This window comes from Lissotriton vulgaris, chromosome 5, assembly GCF_964263255.1.
Source record: "Lissotriton vulgaris chromosome 5, aLisVul1.2, whole genome shotgun sequence".
In the NCBI taxonomy this organism is placed as follows: Eukaryota; Metazoa; Chordata; class Amphibia; order Caudata; family Salamandridae; genus Lissotriton; species Lissotriton vulgaris.
Window position 1 is genome coordinate 1,337,840,020 of NC_141693.1, and position 23,207 is coordinate 1,337,863,226.

General features: G+C 46.0%; 1 protein-coding gene across 1 annotated transcript in view; it reads right to left on the bottom strand.

Moving 5' to 3' along the window:
* Nucleotides 1–23,207, bottom strand: part of LOC147712569 (FYVE, RhoGEF and PH domain-containing protein 2-like) — a 497,527-nt gene that overhangs the window by 12,683 nt on the left and 461,637 nt on the right. The window lies entirely within an intron of this gene.

Genomic DNA, 23,207 nt, shown 5'->3' on the forward strand with positions numbered 1-23,207 from the left:
ACATGTAAGGGATAAAAATGACTGTGCTTGTAAAATTTAATAAAACATGCCATGCAGTGCTACAACAGACTGCAAGCTGACTGGCCCAAACAAAATGAAAGAACTTGATCCAGGTGGAGTTCTAGAAGTTTATTTTATGTCCAAGGGGCATTATTGCTTTGGTGCAGTCAATGAATATCATTGACAATTTTACCCAGATTTTAGTGGCAGTTTGAAACCATGTCAGAGGGTCTTTATCAGGACGTGGGGGAGTCACAAGAAAATGGGCCATCCATGGGGTTCCTATGGAGGGTGAAAAGACGGCAAGCTTACTCATCTTTAATTGGGTTAAGAAACAATAAATCAGTATTGTTAACTTGATGAATGCCCTTCAAAACAATGAATAAAAGGGAATGGGTTAATGGAGGATAATTCAGTCCTTCCAAAAGGTAAAAGGCTTTAATTAAATAATTGCTGGCCGGGCAAGTCTGGCAATTCAATTGCGAGCAACTGAAGTGCAAGATTGTCCCGGACATCGAACCCCATGGAAGGCCCACGTCAAAAGATGGTTCATGATCAAGCTCTCATGGTCTGCTATTTGAAGACGGTCATGTCCGCACAGACAGATCCTTGTGTGGTGAGCCACTTGTTTTGAGTAAACAACTATGTAACACAGCAACATACCAATACCTTAGAGTTTGAGAACTTGAAGGACTCCAGTGAAGGTAGACTGGATGGATTTTGCAGAAATGACAGTCGACTCCTCCCAGGGGTGCAAGCAACAATGTGTGCACTCCTCAATATATAAAATAGCCTGACAAGGTGGGATAACAATTTTGACGTACCCGTTGTCCAACAGAATTAAGTACTCTGCTGTGAAGTAATAAATATGTTAAATATGTGTAGTCTGCCGTCAAGACTTCCTCAGGATTCATGGCAACTTGGTGCATAGACAAAGGATCCCAGAATCATGCAAAAACTGTAGCAGAGTTACATTTAACTGCACTGTCATGGATTTTCATCCTCACACCCAGTTTATCCATAAATGTCAGTTGGACCTCTAGCAGTGCCTCTAAGCCCTACTGGGACAGAGGCCTAAAAGGCAAAAATGCAGGCTTAGAGGGTTTTGAAAAATGTTGGTCACTCAACCATTTCAACTGTTTACTAAAGGTCATCAATCAAAAAAAATTGAATGATAGTTAATGCAGACGCTAAATAATAGTGGCATTATTTCGTTTGGTGGACAGGGTACTCAGTCAAAACATGGTGAATGTTCTTTATGCTGTATTTAGAGCGTCATTCACTGAAATGAATTGGTAATAAAGCCAACAATACACATGCCACATTTTTTATGAAGAGCCCTTTCTGTCAAACTCTATTTTTTAGTACAGTATTATCCACATTTTGGTGAATCAGGAAGAGATCATCAATACAAAATTGTGGAAATTAGAAAAATTAATGTACATAAGCGGCGTTCATTTGCCTTTTTCCATTCCCCTCCCTGTAGGCACCATGAATACCGTGAAACATTGACCGCATCATTCCGCCAGTAAAAGCCCTTGCCCATATGTACATGACAGCCATTTTAGGCACCATGGCCTTTTGCCCGCTCTTTGGAATCCCCGGCTTCCCTCCTGCGCGTATTTGAACACCCCCCCCTCTCACATGCATAGACCATAAAACCCTCTCCCTCTGCGCGACCCTGCTCCGAAAAGCAACCCTCCTGCTTGACCCACGCAAACCCCCCCCATTTCCTCTTGAAGAAGCATCCTTCGCCTCAGCTGACATAACCCCCCCCAGCTGTGCCTGACTGCCCCCGCTCTCTCATGCACGGGTCATAAGACCTCTCTCTCTGTGCGACTCTGTCCTTGGGAGTCACACTCACGCCTGACCAACACCTCCTTTCCTTTTATGAATACCCCTCTGTTGGTAAACTCTCCCTCTGCACTTGATTGTCCACGCGGCATGAATACCTCTCCTTTGATGACCCCTTCCACCGAGTCCGATTGTCCACACAGGTCCGAGGCCATCGCCTAAGCCGAGAGATGCAGTTTTATTGCACTCCATTGTATGGAGTCACTCCTCTTCAAAGGACCCACTATTGATCCTGGCCTCCCCACCCCCCTGGGATACGATCAGGCGCACACATCCTAAGAATCAGCGGAACACTCAGCTGCGTGATTGCCCCCTCCTCTTATCGGCAGTTCAAGGGCCTCTATTGTGGATACATGTGGGGTGGGATTGACACGAGGATTACGGGGATGTCTTTTCCTTGTTTCACAATGTCATTATTGTAATAAGGAGTGTTTTGTAAAGTATAAAAGGCGATGTCTCAGAGCACTTGTTAGAGCACCTCCCGATGACACCTTGTTTCGTGTCTGAAATGACAGGCTCTCCTCATGAGAAATAAACTCTGTTCTTGTGTCCCTACTTCCAGCGCTCGTCTCTTTGTTTGGTAACTATTCAAAATGGGAACTAAGAGGCGCCTTGCGCCAGCAGCCTGGGCATAGATAGTAATATGGGCTCCTGTTTCACAATTGGCGTCCCAACGCGGGGTCCATCAGTGACATAAGGTCCAGTAAGAGAGATCCAGACGATGAGGTGAACATCTAAATGATCGGAGTATACCTGCCTTGAGAGGGCCCTCGTCCGGCTGCCGATTGAATGAACTTCACCGATTCTGAACGGACCTCTCTCGAGTGACCCATTGTCCTGACTGGGATCCCACAGGACTGCTGCGGTAAAATCATGGAGTAAGAGAACGATCGGGCGCTGGAAGGAGGAAGGCGAAGAACTGCCCACACGGTCCGGTCCGGGTAAGGTCGCGTAAATGCGACAAATTGTGAAATGATTGTTTGATTTGGATAATACTAGTATTACTCTTTTGTTGGTTTCTCTGGAGATTCACCGTCTGCAAACGGAGAAACAACAGGCTCTCCCTTTGCAAGCAGTGAAGGATAGGTAACGCAGACTTTTGTCCCCGTTGTAATCCGTCGTGCCTATCTTCCTCCCCCACTGTTTCCCGAACTGTTGTTCGTGGATTATTGTCTGGAGATTCTCTGTCTACAAACAGGGAAGAACAAGGTCTCTCTTTGCAGGTAGCGAAAAGGTAGGTAACGCAAACCTTTAACACGTCGTACCTACTTATTCTCCCCACTGATTGTTTGATTGACCGAACATTGATTGTTCGATATTGGTTCTTTTGAGGTATTCACCGCCTGCAAACAACGGAGAATAGAAATATTCTGTCTAGTCTTTGCCCGCCGTGATAAGATAGGTAGTGCAGACTTTTGTCCCCGTTGTAATCCGTCATGCCTATCTTCTCCCCACTGATTGGTAGCCTGTTTAGCCCGGACTGCTTATTAGAGATGAACCATCCAGCTCCACTGGAGGGCACACCTAATAAGGACATGTTCATTAAGTGTGGACTAGTCGCTATAGCTTATAATAGGTTATGGCATAAAAATACAAGAAAAAGAGTCGAGCGAAATCAGTAGGCCACTGATGAGTTATCAACTTCGCTAAAAATAAAATAAGAAACGTTAGAAATAACCCGCAATAAGAAACATAAAAAAGGCGAGGGAAGACAAGCTTGACACCAAGGCAGACACGAGGTAGATTAGGCTTCACCGCCCCTCACTGCTCCGAACATGTCTATCCCACCGCCCGCCACGCCCAATAACGGTAACATGGAATAGATACAAATCAATAGATACCTACCCCCATTCCGGAAGCTCCCGAAGTGCAACAGGTCCGCGGTTACGCCCATCCGGAAGGCGAGGCCTCGATGCGTGCAGGGCAGGGCTCGGCTGGCCGCCATTGGAAGGGGAGACTGTGGGGCGAACGGCCCGAAGGTTGTTACGGTCTCCCCATTCCCTTCTTTCCTTCTGCCCTGCGGGCCACGGGGGGGGGGGGTGTCTTGCCTCAGCCACCGACCCCCCCCCCCCCCCCCTCTCTATCGCCAGCTCCGGCCATCCACAAAACCGGAGCCAGAGCAGGTAGTCCCGCCAGCGGCAACCCTTGAGAGTTACAGGTAGTCCCGCCACATGACAACGCTTCAGTTGCAGGTAGTCCCGCCACATGACAGGGGGGGGGATGTCTTGCTGCCTCCGACCCCCCCCCCCATCTTCATTGCCTGGCACGGCCATACCAAAGCGCTGGAGCTGAAGAACGGCGCGGGGTCGCAGGAAGGGGGAGGCGGCGCGAACGAGCCTCCCCCACCTCCCTCCAGGTGGCGGCTTCCAGCGACACCCCAACGCTACTGCTTGAAGAGGGTCCATATCAAAAAGCGGGTTTTCTTGCCCGGGACGGGCACACGCCCTGTGCTCCTCAACCCTGAAGATTCTAAAAGAGCCGGGGGGGCCGACCTCTCCACGAGGTGCCCCCCCGCCCCGTCCTCCGATGGAGCCACGAGACGTCGGCGCACTCCTGCCGGCGCCAGCCTCAGTTTGGAAATGACTAAAATCCTGCAAAGATACAGATTTGTTTAGTTCCGGTGGAACTCCAGAATGACCCGGTAGGAAAGATTATTGCCTCCCTCCCCACTTTTGACTGATGGTTCATATCGCTAGTCTGTTACCCCATTGCGAAAACCTTTTTTGAACTGCCAAAAGAGGTTCTGATACAACCACGAGTCAGTGGAGGCATTCTGACTATACTGGGACCTGCCTGACCTCGCCCAAAATGGCGCCGATACAAAATGAAACTTTCAAACTCCCTGTTCACCCTGATTGCTCAAACCGTGATGCTCCGAGATATGTATGCATTTTTGGACAATGAAAGTCGATAAGATGGATAGTGATTATGTGCTTGGAAAAGAAAGCGATATAAGATGGATATTGATTATGTGTTGAGACAGTGAACTGATTTAGGGTGGGTACTAATTATGTTTGGAAGCAATGAATTGGTATGAAATAAGCACTGATTGAGCATTTGGACAATGAATTGATAAACGTTAGGTCTTGAGTAAATAGTTGGACAATGAGGTAATATTATTGAAAGCTTGAATTCTTGACATGCATCATACTCGCCCTGTAAGAAAGTTCGATACGATTTTATTGCACTGCTGCACTTTATGAAATAAATGATCACCGACTTCGTTCCTCTTATGCACGGTTCCAGTCTGCTCCGTGGCCGGCCCACTGGGTTGTAGGCCCGTATTTGTGCGCCAACATTATTAATTAAAGGTATTTTGAAAAGGAAAGTATAATTGTAGCGGTTGCATTAATGAGTTTTTGAATGTGTTACTACTGTCTCCAATATAAGCGAAAAATAAGCAGCTTTATTAAGGTTGAAGGGTAAAAAGGCCCGATATTTAGCAGCTACATTATGTGTCACAGGCAGCCGGAAAAGTGTTTTAGACGCCCCTAAGCGATACCAAAGAAATGCCACTTGACCACCACCTTTGCACATGACCTAAAAGGCCACAATCAAGTGATTCATGTTGATACGCAGACCATCGATGATTATCTATCTAACACTACTGGTCCCTCTGGGCTTAAACGCCGAGATGGTAGAGAATGCGCCCCGTGGAGATAGGTCGAGTATGTGGTAGGTAAAAACATTTTCGGATTTATGCGCGTTGATGTGTTTTGAATGCTGCCCCCCACCCCCTTCTTTCTCCTCCCTTCTGCAGGTTGCGCCGGAACATCGGCTGAAGTATGGAGGAGTGATGATCGAACGACCGACGAAAGGGGAAGGAGGGGATTTGAGCATAGTACTTATGCTAGCGGATTTTTAAAGATGTAGACTTAGATATGACTGTTCCTCCTTAGAACGTAGCGACTGGGAGGATGGACTGACATAGAAACTTGACGGGTTAGTACTGTATGACGGAATTTGACTCGAACTAGCACGTTAGATAATGCAACTATGACGTTTAACTAGATAGGGAAGGGACAAGGAAATGTCCCGGGGTAAGGGTTACCCAGGCACCACCCGTCTGGGAAGGTAGGAATGTTGTTGATGTTCAAAATGTACCACCTCCTTCTCACACTCTTATAGATATAGCCAAGCTGTCCGACTGTTCTCCCGATCAATACCCTCTGTTGCCTCAGCCTGGAGAACTTCTAACCAAAAGAAGAGAGTCAAAAGTGATTTAGGATCCAACCATGGGCAATAGCCCGACCAGGTTAATTTCTGACCGGCTGACTGAGGTGTAAGTATTAGCCAACGAGAACGCTCGAAAAGATAGCAAGCGAGAGGAAAAAGGAGGAAAAAGGTAAAAAGAGCTCAGCCCGTAGGTAAATAAGATATTTAAGATGCGCAGCATGCAAAAAGAGATTTTTTTCTTTGGCCAATAACTGTTCTATGTTTTGTCGTAAATATCTTTGTATGTAATACATGTACTGTCTTCCTTCGTCTGAGTTTGTGCGTATATACTGTATGGGTTTATGTCTCCCCTCTGTTCGCGTCTCTTTGTTACCTGACCCCTGCTGTTCTGTGTTGTGAGCGCACTAAATGACCTATTTTCGTACACGCCTTTCTCTCTCTCTCTCTCTCTCTCTCTCTCTCTCTCTCTCCCCCTCTATCTATCTATCTCTCTCTCTCTCTCTCTCTCTCTCTCTACATGTCATACGTGTACCGAATGGCTCGTTTAGATTGCGGACGACTCTCACTCTCTACGAGAGTCCCCCTGTTCCATCTTCCTTTTTATGGTAAAATTGTGCCTCGCTGGCACCAGTCTGATTGAATACTTATTGAACGCGAAGGTGTTCAGCGAAATTGACAGAAACTAAAATGATTGTATCTCGCCATATTACTACCTCTCCTTTCTGCAAAATGAATGAACTCGAATTGGCTAAGAAAGAAAGGACAGGTAAGACGACTAAGGTCCCCCAATCTGGCCTTTTATAGGGGAACTATATGTCAATGGCACCCTATTTTTCAGTTCATCAGAGACAAGCGCCAACGTCTAGATTGACCCCCAATGCCCAGATTGCCCCACCCCTTTGCACCCAAGCGCGAATGCCCGAAGCGTCCCCGCCCCACTTGATTGACCCCAGCTGCTGTCCCCGATATATACATGATGACCATGAGTAACTGTCGTCCCTCGAGAAAAACCTGTTTAACCCTGACTCTCGATGATAGCACCCCCGCCCTGTTTGAAAGGGTTAACCAGCTCTGAAGGGAAATGTTAGACTGTTAAGGCTCGGGTTAGAAAGACGAGTCTCCCTGGAGGTTCCGAAATGTTGAGTTTGATGAAATGCGCAGTTGATAGGAGTCTGATTTCTCTCCATATGTGTCATGAATAGACGATGAATAAACTTGGCATGAACCCAGTAGGAATGCCGACATATACACTGCATGGTAATAGACTTCTGACTGTGACCAATGAACGTATCTCCCAAGTGCGTAGGATTGAAGGAGGAATTCACATGCATAAATGTCTTCTCCTGCCAGTTCTCTAAAGCTTGTTTTGTACTTATTCAAAGATATACGATCGCCGGAGGAGAAGGGTCGGACGTGACGTACAGCCTGGCTGCAGATCTTGAGACACATGTGACCTCGACCAAAGGTGGAGCTGCAGAGCAACAAGATACGGGACGAGGCAGCAATCTCATACGTGGAAAATGAAAAGTTGACGGGCTGCCCTGAAGCCCTCAGTCTGCTAACCCACGTGTGCCTGAAGTCTTCGCCCCCTTTTTTTGGGCCCGATTGATGGGCCTGCCTGCCCGTTATCCTTTGCTCCCTTGGTCCCTTGGAAGTGTCCGAAAAGATCTGACCCCACTCCGCCCTCTCTTCCCTCGACTATCCGACACCCCCTCTTTCCCACATGACTTTTTGACTCAGACAAGAAGAACAGCATTTAGATGGAAATGGGGTTTGCCACAGAAGGAAAAAGGAAACACAGGTGCCGAGCATAAGGCACCCTTAAAGAATTGGTTAGGGAACAGGACTGTGGTCTGACAGCAGAGGACTGACCGCACCCTGCAACGCGTAAGGATAGATCCGAGCTGGACCTATAGCTCCACCGCCGGTGCTCAACAGCGCCAACGAAAAGATACGGACGAGAGCCTACCAGTGATGGCTCACTGCTAAAAAGACACTGTGACGAAGATATATTGGACTGAATTCCTCCCTCAACCACTTGGTATTGTTTTCAAAATGTTTGTCGGTCACCTTTAGAGCTGTACCTTGATGAGAAAGTCAGAAGCATTTATACTGTGTAGTATGCTGCACTCTAGGCTTGTAGTAGCCCAACAAATGTAAATTTCTATGTATTGCATTCTGCCAATCACATCGACTGCTCATGTTTATATGCAATCTGCTAGTATTGACAAATCTTCATCAACCACATGTTTATATGTACACCCATCGATTAGGAAATGAACTTTCTTATGTAAAAAGCGGCGACTGTGGAAATTAGAAAAATTAATGTACATAAGCGGCGTTCATTGGCCTTTTTCCATTCCCCTCCCTGTAGGCACCATGAATACCGTGAAACATTGACCGCATCATTCCGCCAGTAAAAGCCCTTGCCCATATGTACATGACAGCCATTTTAGGCACCATGGCCTTTTGCTCGCTCATTGGAATCCCCGGCTTCCCTCCTGCGCGTATTTGAACACCCCCCCCTCTCACATGCATAGACCATAAAACCCTCTCCCTCTGCGCGACCCTGCTCCGAAAAGCAACCCTCCTGCTTGACCCACGCAACCCCCCCCCATTTCCTCTTGAAGAAGCATCCTTCGCCTCAGCTGACATAACCCCCCCCAGCTGTGCCTGACTGCCCCCGCTCTCTCATGCACGGGTCATAAGACCTCTCTCTCTGTGCGACTCTGTCCTTGGGAGTCACGCTCGCGCCTGACCAACACCTCCTTTCCTTTTATGAATACCCCTCTGTTGGTAAACTCTCCCTCTGCACTTGATTGTCCACGCGGCATGAATACCTCTCCTTTGATGACCCCTTCCACCGAGTCCGATTGTCCACACAGGTCCGAGGCCATCGCCTAAGCCGAGAGATGCAGTTTTATTGCACTCCATTGTATGGAGTCACTCCTCTTCAAAGGACCCACTATTGATCCTGGCCTCCCCACCCCCCTGGGATACGATCAGGCGCACACATCCTAAGAATCAGCGGAACACTCAGCTGCGTGATTGCCCCCTCCTCTTATCGGCAGTTCAAGGGCCTCTATTGTGGATACATGTGGGGTGGGATTGACACGAGGATTACGGGGATGTCTTTTCCTTGTTTCACAATATCATTATTGTAATAAGGAGTGTTTTGTAAGGTATAAAAGGCGATGTCTCAGAGCACTTGTTAGAGCACCTCCCGATGACACCTTGTTTCGTGTCTGAAATGACAGGCTCTCCTCATGAGAAATAAACTCTGTTCTTGTGTCCCTACTTCCAGCACTCGTCTCTTTGTTTGGTAACTATTCAAAATGGGAACTAAGAGGCGCCTTGCGCCAGCAGCCTGGGCATCGATAGTAATATGGGCTCCTGTTTCACAATATGACCGGGTCCTTAGAGGATATTCTATATAAACTCAAATGTGCACAACGTATTGTAATTTTACAATTATCTCCCCTTTCCTGTATGTAGTTGGGGTAGAGAGTACCACGTTTATTTGCCAACTTAAAAAACTTCCATCCCAAATAAGACAGTCTGTATGAATGTATACGACACTAGTGTATAACTAATGTGAACAAAAATGTGTGTAGGCAAGATGACCCCTCACGGGCGAACCACCATTGGGATACCTGATAGGTACTCACCAGATAAGCCCTGTTATCATCATTGGCAGTCATCAAGCCCAAAAATAAACGTTTCCAACAGAAACAATAAGTGCAGTGAAAGAGTGAGAAAGTGAAAAAATCTCAAAAAGTGTAATTAAAATTAATAGGTATGCACGTTACCATTAATTTTATTCTTTAACTTTGTGCAACCTATCAACTTAAAAAGCAAGGCTGGCTGCTAAAAATGCATACCAATACCACAAGCCAACATGTTTCATTGCCATATGAACTTTTTAGGCAATTTCTTCAGGGCTATGATTTTCTTGCAACTGCATCAAAGCTGGACACACCATTCATAGAGACCTTACTCAGCCACGGTGTCTCCTACCGGCCGTAAGGTAATATGCATAACAAAACAGACAGAGCCCCTCCTGTTAGTCTCCCCTCTGCTCTCAATCGATGTCTGGATCGGTCTGAGTCATGCTTCGCATGGATTGCATAAAACACAGTTGATGGACAGAATGTAGAGCAATGTCATACATTCACCCCAGTACAAGGATCTGGGCCTAAATCCATCGTTTTTTTGCACTCCACACCACCCTGGGTTAGACACTGGCTATATGCAAATCAGCTCTGACCCTGTGCCCCATGGGAACAGTCCAGTCCGAACTACCAAGCCATGTCTTTCCCAGACCGTAATCAAGCATCCAAGGACCGGTTTCTGGCTATCAGCCTTCATTCAGCCTGGATAGCTTGACTCCAGTGGTGTGGAGAGCCTGGGACTCACGTCTGAGTATACCCAGCACACTCGGGGTGAAAATTGCAAAAAACACAGTTGATGGACAGAATGTAGAACAATGTCATACATTCACCCCAGTACAAGGATCTGGGCCTAAATCCATCGTTTATTTGCACTCCACACCACCCTGGGTTAGACACTGGCTATATGCAAATCAGCTCTGACCCTGTGCCCCATGGGAGCAGTCCAGTCCGAACTACCAAGCCATGTCTTTCCCAGACCGGAATCAAGCATCCAAGGACCGGTTTCTGGCTATCAGCCCTCATTCAGCCTGGATAGCTTTACTCCAGTGGTGTGGAGAGCCTGGGACTCACGTCTGAGTATACCCAGCCCACTCGGGGTGAAAATTGCAAAAAACACAGTTGATGGACAGAATGTAGAACAATGTCATACATTCACCCCAGTACAAGGATCTGGGCCTAAATCCATCGTTTTTTTGCACTCCACACCACCCTGGGTTAGACACTGGCTATATGCAAATCAGCTCTGACCGGTCCTTGGATGCTTGATTCCGGTCTGGGAAAGACATGGCTTGGTAGTTCGGACTGGACTGTTCCCATGAGGCCGGGGTTAATGTATGACATTGTTCTACATTCTGTCCATCAACTGTGTTTTTTGCAATTTTCACCCGAGTGTGCTGGGTATACTCAGACGTGAGTCCCAGGCTCTCCACACCACTGGAGTCAAGCTATCCAGGCTGATGAAGGCTGATAGCTAGAAACCGGTCCTTGGATGCTTGATTCCGGTCTGGGAAAGACATGGCTTGGTAGTTCGGACTGGACTGTTCCCATGAGGCACAGGGTCAGAGCTGATTTGCATATAGCCAGTGTCTAACCCAGGGTGGTGTGGAGTGTAAAAAACGATGGATTTAGGCCCAGATCCTTGTACTGGGGTGAATGTATGACATTGTTCTACATTCTGTCCATCAACTGTGTTTTTTGCAATTTTCACCTCGCATGGATTGCATGCCACACTCCCCAGGAAGTGGTCAGCAGATGGGATGTAACCTGGTAGCCCATTGGCTATTAACCACATCCTACCCTGAGGGTGTTTTCTGAGCATGAAGGGGGCCCCCCTGGCATCCAGACCTCAGACGTTGACCGATTCGGAAGAAGGACCAAAGGAGTATTGCCCTGAAGGATCAGCAAAGAGAAGCTGCACCGAAGAAGACTGCACCTGTTGCAACTGGTGGCTAGAGAAGAGAGGTACTGTGCATGCTATGTCCTGCTCTAGGAGGAGCTGTCTCCAGAGCCCAGTTAAGCTAAGAGAACTCCAAAGGCCAGCTGACTGGCCTCCAGTTTGCAGCACAGGGTCACAACAGCTAAAGAAGCCTACTGGGGTAAGTCGGTAGCCCAAAGACTTCAAGCCTCTACCAGTGCTGCCGTACAGAACTGAGGACCAAGACCAGATGCACAGAGTTGCACCTGGGAGCACTATCGAGAGTTGCTGGGACCCTCAGAGGGTGAGTTACTGACTCAGGAAGAATTGGCATGTAACTGCGACAACGGGCGACTGGTAGTCCAGTGGTAACTGGATTTCGGCCACATCGGAGAAGATTTTGTGGGATGCTGACTCTGCAACCAGGACCCACTCACCATCTTCGTGGATTGAGGATTTCCCGCAGGAAGACCCCCGTAGACCACTCGATTCCTCAGCATTCTTAGAGCATCTTCAATATCCTTCCTCCCTTGCATCAGGATCGCTCAACAGGGAGCCATTCAAATGTGTATAAAGTGCCTTCAACTGCTGAGTGAGTTCTTCTCCTGTGAAGATAGCTGTTCTTGATGATCTTGCTGGTCCCCCTTACCAGCTCCCTGCTGCAGTTGGTCGCTAGAAGTACTTCCAACCAACCCCATTGACACTTACCTAAGTTTTCTTTAAAAACGTTTCTAAGTATGGGGGGACATCACCCCCGATGCTTGCCACATGGAAACGAAACCTTGACTGGTGCATGTTCAGGGAGAAAACAGTGTGTGTAGCTAGAGGCTGCCCTAAAAAATGGTCTTGTGTGTGGGCCAAATGGAACACGTACAGGGGAGATATATGTGTTGCACCAAACGCCCACATTGAAGATGAACCATTGTCCCCTTGATGTGCATTCTAACCCAGGTCTTGTATTCTTTTTAATGCCACCTTAACCTGCAGATTATTTGGCATTAGAACTGATAATTTTGTTTTCTTTCATGTGATATGCTGATGTTTGTTTGTGTCATTGAAATCAATTTAACGATATATTTGTTTAAAAAACGTTTCTAAGTGTCCAATTTGTTAACTTTGCCAACGCTTGTTCACGGTTGAGTGAAATTGTTTTGAATTATTAATGCTTGTAAAATCTATTTCTACGGTACCGTCCAGTGGATCTTTTTTGTTTCAGTGTTTAAATTCTTATACAAATACAGTCTATTTTTATAAATTGGTGTCAGATTTCTTGAGTGTTGTGCCTATTTCTTCTTCAATTGTTTTGGTTCTGTTTAAATGTCTAAAACGTGTTCCTTAATTGAGCTTTACTGCGCAGTGCCACATATACCCAGAGTTGAGCTGAGGGTTTTACAAATGAAACCTACTGTACCTAAATGGGTTGGTAAGTGTATTCCTTGGTGAGGTTGCACAACCACACCATATCATACACCCCATTTCATCACATGGAGTGTTTTGTTTTTTAATCATAAGCTCAAAGATGGAGGGCAGGAACAGGAAAGTAGCTAGGATATGTTCAGTGCTCGAGAACGAGGTTGTGGTTATTTGTTTAGTGAATGATTGTGAAGAACACACTTTTGATTTAAAAAGATATGATATCTGTCCACAGGCTTGACCCTCTCAAAATGGTTCCTTCTGCTGTTCAGCGCCAGGACGCCTCATAGTTGGGGAAGCTGTTGCGCTTTGCAAACGTTTTAACATAAAATAACTGAAAATATACAGAACCTGCCTGCTCTTGGAAATCCAAATAGTTTCAATGGAAAAAAACATTCAGCTGTTGTGTGCACTAAGTTATTGAAAAAGAAATGGTGCTGTTATGGTCTGTTTGAACGTGCCCGTGGCTGAGGGAAGGTGCCAAACTCCCTTCTGGCAGGGCCACAGGGAAGGAATGGGCTACTGGACCACAACCATAATAGTTGGGGTCATCTGTTCCTGGTGTCCTGGGGTCTGTCCTAATATGGCTCTAAAAACAGGATCAAGTAATGCTTTTCCGCTCTTGACTTTTAAGGCTGCAAGGACAGGCAGTCAAAAGCTGAAAGTAGTGTGTGGCGTAGAAACTCAGTCAAACAGCCAGAAATATTAATTGTCCAGTCCAATGCTTTTCTTTTAATAAAAAGAGAAGTACTTTAATGACACCAAAACAAGATACTACGCATAAGAAATGTTACCCACCCCAAGGTTGGGTACTGCAGGTTCTAAGGGTGTTATCTAAACATGAATCAGTAGACTAGATTCAAGTACAGGTATGGGCTCACTATGGGTGCAGATGAGCAGCATCCATGATTCCAGTGACCCGAAGGCCAGTCTTCATTCCCTTTGCTAGACAGTTTTATATACGCTGGATGATTATTGTTAAAGTATGTACCCAACATACATCTGAAGTAAAGTTCACAGTCATTGTTCAGTTCAGGCGATGATTTTACTTGGAATGTTGGACACTTGTTAAGCTTAAGCACAAATTTGCATGCCATAGCTACACAGATAAGCAGACGCACTAGCAGCTCAGCAGACAGTACTGCCTCCTTCTCTTTGCACAGGGCCTAGTACAGGGTTAGTTGCTTTGGGTAAATCTGCTCATATTGGGCAGATCTCAGTACTTCCAGAGGTTAGCGTCTGGCCTCTGATCAGCGGTGTGGCTCCCGGTCTCAGTGTGCATCAGGTAAAGTCAGTACAAGTCTGTTGACCTCCTCTGTTATCGGTTCGCAGGTCCTAGCATGCGCGAGCTGATTTGGCTCACATTGCTTGACCATAGAAACACTTGGGGAGGCAAAGAGATTTTCAGGCAAACTCGGGTAGCTCCGGTTACTCTCCTGCATACAGAGCACCCTTTTGGACCACCTCTTTTCCAGGTTCAACAGCTGGGCTTTTCATTCCTCAAGTAGTGAGCTCCTGCAGAGTCAGACGTGCTTTTAATCCTTTTCAGCAGGTCAGGCAGGCTTCCAGGTGGCAGGTAGACCCACAGTGCTTGCAGAAAGATGTGCATAATTTGGGTGAAGTCCTCACATGTCTGTGAGATAGGCTTTCAACCAGGCATTAGCCTGAATCTCAGTAGTTCTTCAAGTACTCTTGGTCCTTGGTCTTGAAGAACTTGTGTAGGAGAATGCCTCTTTTGACATGGTTACCCCCAAATCTTTGCCTGGTATCTGGTGCAGCTTTGATTGATAGTGTGCTGGGCTCCTGCTAACCAGGTCCCCAGCACCAGTGTTCTTTCCCTAAACTGGACGATTGTTCCACAATTGGCATCCCATTTAGGCCCCTTTTAAGTCACAAGTAAGTGGTACACCTGGTGCCTAGGTCGTTGGACCTTAAGACGGTCCTTAAGGACTGCAGCACGAATTGTACCACCCTAAGGGACCCCTTACCAAGCTAATGAAAACTGCCATTGCAGTCTGCATGTCTTCGTACAGAGAAATCCAAAGAGTTGACATGGCAAACATCCCTGTGCCCCATGCCAGCAAAACACTGCATGTGGTATAGGCAATATGTGTCCCATAATATCTAAGTTTGCCCTTAGATATTACTAGTGTGCAGGGAAGCCATGATGGATTCATGGGCTGGCCACTTGTGATCACGAGTTCCCCAGCTACATGATGGCTTTCCTGTACCCCAAAGTGTTTGGTAACAAACACCTTTTTTTAATAAACCCACAATGATGCCAGTGCTGAATTTATTAATAAATGCACCCAGAGGGCTCCTTAAAGGTGCCCCCTGAAAACCTACTGACTACTAGTGTGTTGACTAACTGGTCTTGACCAGCCAGCCCCCGCAGATAGGTTTCTGACCTCCTGAGGTGAGAGCCTTTGCTCTTGGAGGCCAGGAACAAAGCCTTCTCTGAGTGGAGGTGTTCACACCTCCTCCAAGCAGGGTGAACATTATAGAGCGGGAAGCTTCAAAGGCCCTGCCGCCTTAGCTATGCGACACTGGACCTCTCCAGATAGTGAAGTTGCCCACCCCCTGTCCTGACCCCACTTTTTGCTGGCAAGATAGGTGAGAAAATTAGTAAGTTTAGGAAGTTTGCCCATAGTCCAAGGGCCAGCGGATGTGGACCCCACTTTTCAGATTCATCCATGTTATTTAGGACGGAATTAGCATTCTAGTGTCAGTGTTACGCCCACTTTCCACAGGAAGTGGTCATATAGAGGGTGCAAACACCCTAAAAGGTAGGTAGCCATTGTCTATTACCTGTCACTCCCCGTAAACACACCAGAATTGAGTATTTAGATGGCTCTCCTGAACCCAAAAACTCAGATTTGACGGATCAACAGAAGAAGTATCTCACTGCCTGGTGAGAACTAAAGTAAAATTTGGACTTTGGCATGAAACCCTGCTGTCCTCAGCCGTCTCTCGACAATCATGACACAGTGACTTGTCCTGCAAGCTGGAGAACTACCAATGCCTTGGGTAGCCAGCCAGTATTTCAAAAACCACCCACAGACTCCATTGAAGTACATGAGCTACTCCCCTACAGTTCACAGGCACCTATAAGCAGAGTCCAGGCCACCGCCTTGCAGCCCCCCGATCAAGGGAAGGGAGGCCACACAGCCCCCCTTCCTAAAAAAAACAACAACAAAAAAGCCGCCAATTCGCCAGAGGCCCGCCCCCTCAATGCACTACTCTGCAAACGCACCTCCTGGAGTGCTCTTGATTGGGGGATTACGTTTCCTTTGATGATCAGGGTCCGTAGGGGCCAACTAGCCCACCTGTTACCTCCAATAAGCCCCACACAGTGGGATTGCTGGGTGGTGGTCGGAGGCCACGCACCTTTTTAAATTCCTCTGAAAACGCACATCCTGGCGTACTGCTGGTGTGGGGATGAGGCCCCCTTGTGTCCTGAATATCTCAGGACTAAATTAGACTTCATCCCCCAAGTACTCGTATCTGTATGAATAAGTGAGGTGGTGTGTGTATAACTGTATAGGTGAGTAAATAGCAGTGTGATTGACTATTTGGGTGAGTGATGAGGTGTGTGAGTAACTCTATGGGCGAGTGGCAGTGTGTGAGTGCCTGTATGGGTGTATGAGTGCATATATCAGTGGTTGTATTGGTGAGTGACTGCGTGTATGGGTGAGTAAGTGGATGTGTGTCTAGACCTATGAATTACTAAGTGGGTATGTACTAACTGGTAATGGTGTGTCTATGGTTTCGAGAATGGTAGTCTGTATTTTCGAGTGGGTGTATAAAAGTTTATATTAGGGTGAGTAGGTGCATCAGAGATGATGTGGATGATGTCATCAGTGATATAATTTGAGATGTCATGAGTGATGTCACTGATCATGTCATGAGTGATGTAAAATGTCACGTCATCAGCAGTGCATTGCAGGGGCGCAAGTTATAGTTTGCTCATCTAAATATGACGGCTGAATTTCTCGGGTTTTCAACGAGTGAAATGTCAGGCTAACTATAATGTCCCTGTAACCTTTGTATTTTTACATGAAAAAAATAAAAATGTATATATATATATATATATATATATATATATATATATATATATATATATATATATATATATATATATACATATGTATCTCCGGTCGCGGGTGGAGGGAGACCCGAGGAAATAAAGAAGCCCCATACTTAACAACCTTGAGTGAGTGCCTTCTTCCCTTGTGGAACAGGGGATTGCTTGTTGTTTTTTTTACATATATACACATATATATATATATATATATATATATATATATATATATATATATATATATATATATATATATATATATATATATATATATATATATATATATTTTTTTTTTGTACAAGAAGGGCAGCACAACCGGATACTTTTTCAAAGTTAGTTTATTTCACAACACTCCACCGACGCGTTTCAGCCTCACGGCTTTTCTCACCGTCAGTGAGTCCTTTTTTGCTTTCCCATTATATACTGCCCCACATTAGCTATTAAGTGGCATTGTGGGATATGTAGTTTTTAAGCAAAAAATTATTCAAACATAAAAGACAGACAAAAGGACTGGTGTGTTAACATTGCTAGTATAGTACTTAGCGCCCTAAGTTATGTTCACTCAGGGAATGCAGTGTTTCATTTCATTCAAGTCATTATAAGTTTCAACTGTGATGGGTATAGTACCCTAGTATATGATTCTTTTAAGCTGAGTTCACGCTCACTCCAGATGTATGTGGAGATCTTCTCCGAAGTTCATGCCTTTAGGCTGTTTCGTTCGGAAACGGACAATGAAGCGAGATTCCATTTGTGGCAAGAGACGGACAGTGTCTCCTCCTCTCTCTGTTTTTGACAGCATTTTCAGTCCATAAAAATTCATGGCTCTCCAATCCCCATTTTGACAGGCAATCAAATGTTTAGCGGTTGCATACAACATGTTTTGATTTTTCACCGCTCGTATGTGCTCCAATATTCTTTTTTTCAGCATGCATGTGGTCGACCCTATGTACTTAATTCTCAAGTGCTATGATCTCCCAGCTTTTATTTATTTCCTTTTTATATAGGCGCTCAAGTGTGTTCATTTGCTGCTTTAAAGTGACATTATCGCTTTCTGTTGTTTTCGTTTTCTTTGTCACTTCCGCTGTTATTACCCCTGGTTTGAACATAGTTGACGCTTTCGTTGCACGTTTGGCAACTCTTGCTTCCATTATTGCACAGAGCTTTGATGTCAACACACCTCACTTTAAGAGCGTTTCTTCGTGAGTGATTTAGTTAACTTTTATTTTCCCCGGTCTGCCTGTTCAACAAGCAGTGATGAAATTGACTTTCTAGACACCAAAGTTTATGTCTCAGAAGGCAAACTGGAAACTACATTGTTCAGAAAAAAAACGGCGACCAATAGTGTACTCCATGGCAATAGTTTCCACCCCAAATCACTACTCAAAAGCATTCCGTATGGAGAGTACATAAGATTGAAAAGAAATTGCTCCAAACCAGAAGAAGCCGAAAAAAAGATATGTGAAAGCAAAGCAAGATTCCAAGCAAGAGGATACAAGGACTATGTGTTAAAAGACTGCAAAAAAAAGGCAGACAAAATCAGCAGAGCTGAAACGCTCATTGGAAAACAGAAACCCCCACAGGATAAAGATCCACCCAGATTTGTAACGACATACAATAAGGAGAGTGGCATCATTGCCAAGAAAATGAACAAATATTGGCATCTGATCAGCAGTGACCCTGATGTGGGACCCCTGGCGGGTAAACACCCGTCCATTACGTACAAAAAAAACACGTCTTTGCAAAATCTGCTAGTAAAAAGCTTCTTCCAAGCCAAAGAACAACCGAAATATTGGATGGAACAGAATGTAGGCTTCAAGCCATGTACTACGTGCAACGCGTGTAAAATAGGCAAAAAGACAAAGACAGTGCGAGAACCAGATGGAAAAGACATGCCCATCAAGCAGTACATCACATGTACATCAAAAAATGTGGTGTATGTGATAGAGTGTAAATGCGGAATGAAGTACATAGGGTCGACCACATGCATGCTGAAAAAAAGAATATTGGAGCACATACGAGCGGTGAAAAATCAAAACATGTTGTATGCAACCGCGAAACATTTGATTGCCTGTCAAAATGGGGATTGGAGAGCCATGAATTTTTATGGACTGAAAATGCTGTCAAAAACAGAGAGAGGAGGAGACACTGTCCGTCTCTTGCGACAAATGGAATCTCGCTTCATTGTCCGTTTCCGAACGAAACAGCCTAAAGGCATGAACTTCGGAGAAGATCTCCACATACATCTGGAGTGAGCGTGAACTCAGCTTAAAAGAATCATATACTAGGGTACTATACCCATCACAGTTGAAACTTATAATGACTTGAATGAAATGAAACACTGCATTCCCTGAGTGAACATAACTTAGGGCGCTAAGTACTATACTAGCAATGTTAACACACCAGTCCTTTTGTCTGTCTTTTATGTTTGAATAATTTTTTGCTTAAAAACTACATATCCCACAATGCCACTTAATGGCTAATGTGGGGCAGTATATAATGGGAAAGCAAAAAAGGACTCACTGACCGTGAGAAAAGCCGTGAGGCTGAAACGCGTCGGTGGAGTGTTGTGAAATAAACTAACTTTGAAAAAGTATCCGGTTGTGCTGCCCTTCTTGTACAAAATTGAATTTGGGGCTGTGATCCTCCCTTCGGGTCGAGCACACGCTGGTGAGTGCTCTCGTGCTGTAATGGATCGGATTGTTTGGGAATATATATATATATATATATATATATATATATATATATATATATATATATATATATATATATATATATATATATGGAAAGATGTCTCCAAAACCTTTTCTGATAAAGGAGCCGGCACTCCTCAACGTGAGGTTTCACCTGTTTATTGTGTCAGTCACATCAGACACTGAAAGTAAAACCGGTACAAGAGGGGCGCGTTTTGGCAGACACGCTGCCTTTCTCAACCTAAAATGCGCCATATTGATGCTGCTTTTTAAAGCTTTCACAACACTAAAAATCAAAGATGCACTCACAATTGCAGTGGTTGGGCAAACATAGGCACGTGGGAGAATTACAATTTGTTAGTCCTTACGCATGCATCCGTTGATAATAATAACATAAAGTCACAACAGTGTAAATCCGTTAGACGCGCTAACACTTGTACATTAGTCCTCTCGATGTGCTTCCTGGAATTCTGCTCTAAGTTCAATTACTCCACAAAGTCCCATCATGCCTCAGTGTGGCTTGTTTAACACCCGGACTGGATTTCCCAATAAGTCCGTAAACTGCTAATGAGGGCATCACATTTCTTTCTTTAAAAAAACACAAATGTCACGCATTACTGCCCTTTTGAACACAAGATAAGTACAAGCATGTTCGCCAGCCTGAGTTTAACCCGCACTCCTTTACAGTACCTTTGTCTGCTCGAAAAAGAGTACAATTTCGGATATTAGTATCCATTTGCACCAAGGAGACCGGGGCTTGTAGGGGCTTCTTCATGCTTTTAATATTCCAGTTTCTGTGTCCGTTGTGATCTCAAATACCAAACAGTTGCCAGGTCCCACAACGCCACCGCTTCCCAGGCATGTGCCGTCTACGGTATCCAGCTCCAGTGTAGGGGTGGGATTCCCAGGGTGAGGATATGCAAATAGTGGAGGGGTTCCAGTCCCCGCCAAGGGAACTTCAAATCCCAGCGTATGGACCTTCCTCCCCACACAAGGGCTGCTCCTCGTCTCCGTCGCCAAAACCCTACATGGGGGCACGCCTGTCTCAGCATCAAATGAAAAGTTGCAGTTTCACACTGGCGTGCTGCCTAATCGCTGATTGTGCACGAAGGATAGCGCTACCGCTAGTGCTATAAATGTGGAAAGATGTCTCCAAAACGTGTAAAGCCCTGTGCCAGAAGGAGGCCCAGGAACGCCTCCTAAAAGTGGCTGAGCGAAATCTAGACTTTTGCGTCAAAACCCTGCGCCTGCTTGAAGCAGGCGTAAGGATTGACGCAGCATTGGACAGATAGGGCCCTCAGAGCATTGCTGGAGCTGCGTCGCGCTTGCGACGCAACTCCAGCAATTCGCCGCCTTTATGGCACAGATGCGTCGCGCGCAAAAAACACAGTTGATGGACAGAATGCAGAACAATGTCTTACATTCACCCCAGTACAAAGATCTGGGCCTAAATCCATCGTTGTTTTGCACTCCACACCACCCTAGGTCAGACAATGGCTATATGCAAATCAGCCTTGACCCTGTGCCTCATGGGAACAGTCCAGCCCGAACTACCAAGCCATGTCTTTCCTAGACCGGAATCAAGCATCCAAGGACCGGTTTCTGGCTATCAGTCTTCTTCAGCCTGGATAGCTTGACTCCAGTGATGTGGAGAGCCTGGGACTCACGTTTGAGCATACCCAGCCCACTCGGGGTGAAAATTGCAAAAAACACAGTTGATGGACAGAATGCAGAACAATGTCTTACATTCACCCTAGTACAAAGATCTGGGCCTAAATCCATCGTTCTTTTGCACTCCACACGACCCTAGGTCAGACAATGGCTATATGCAAATCAGCCTTGACCCTGTGCCTCATGGGAACAGACCAGCCCGAACTACCAAGCCATGTCTTTCCTAGACCGGAATCAAGCATCCAAGGACCGGTTTCTGGCTATCAGCCTTCTTCAGCCTGGATAGCTTGAAACCCGTGATGTGGAGAGCCTGGGGCTCACATCTGAATATACCCAGCCCACTCGGGTGAAAATTGCAAAAAACACAGTTGCTGGACAGAATACAGAACAATGTCTTACATTCACCCCAGTACAAAGATCTGGGCCTAAATCCATTGTTTTGTTGCACTCCACACCACCCTAGGTCAGACAATGGCTATATGCAAATCAGCCTTGACCCTGTGCCTCATGGGAACAGTCCAGCCCGAACTACCAAGCCATGTCTTTTCTAGACCGTAATCAAGCATCCAAGGACCGGTTTCTGGCTATCAGCCTTCTTCAGCCTGGATAGCTTGACTCCAGTGATGTGGAGAGCCTGGGGCTCACATCTGAATATACCCAGCCCACTCGGGTGAAAATTGCAAAAAACACAGTTGCTGGACAGAATACAGAACAATGTCTTACATTCACCCCAGTACAAAGATCTGGGCCTAAATCCATCGTTTTGTTGCACTCCACACCACCCTAGGTCAGACAATGGCTATATGCAAATCAGCCTTGACCCTGTGCCTCATGGGAACAGTCCAGCCCGAACTACCAAGCCATGTCTTTTCTAGACCGTAATCAAGCATCCAAGGACCGGTTTCTGGCTATCAGCCTTCTTCAGCCTGGATAGCTTGACTCCAGTGATGTGGAGAGCCTAGGACTCACGTCTGAGCATACCTAGCCCACTCGGGGTGAAAATTGCAAAAAACACAGTTGATGGATAGAATGCAGAACAATGTCTTATATTCACCCTAGTACAAAGATCTGGGCCTAAATCCATCGTTTTTTTGCACACGACACCACCCTAGGTCAGACAATGGCTATATGTAAATCAGCCTTGACCCTGTGCCTCATGGGAACAGTCCAGCCTGAACTACCAAGCCATGTCTTTCCTAGACTGGAATCAAGCATCCAAGGACCGGTTTCTGGCTATCAGCAACTCAAGCAATGCGCCGCCTTTATGGCACAGATGCGTCACGCATCTGTGCGATTTTTGCCCGATGGTGCGCCGCATTGTAAATGCGGCGCACCAATGGTGTCGAAGCTGCGGCGCACAATAAGTGGCGCATCCCTGCTAATATGCAGATATGCGCCACTTATTGTAAAACTTTCCCCTCTAGAATTTAAGAGATTTGAGTCTGCCACCGTCGCTTAATGTGAGCAGCCCAGAACCGATCAGCCAAAAGACACACTTGGTGCACCGCTACAGCTCTCAGAACCAGGCTCTGGACCTCAGAGACCACAGACAGGCCTAGGCCCCAGCGTACATGGTAGATTACTCTATGAGCAGGGCCACAAAACGTTAGACCACTAGATATTGCATGCAGTCACTTGCGTCCCCCACACCTGTTTACCGAGCAGGAGAGGCCTTGCAGGAAAGCTAGACATCATGCTTAATCTTAAGGTTACCACCTGTCTCAGTTGGGTAACAA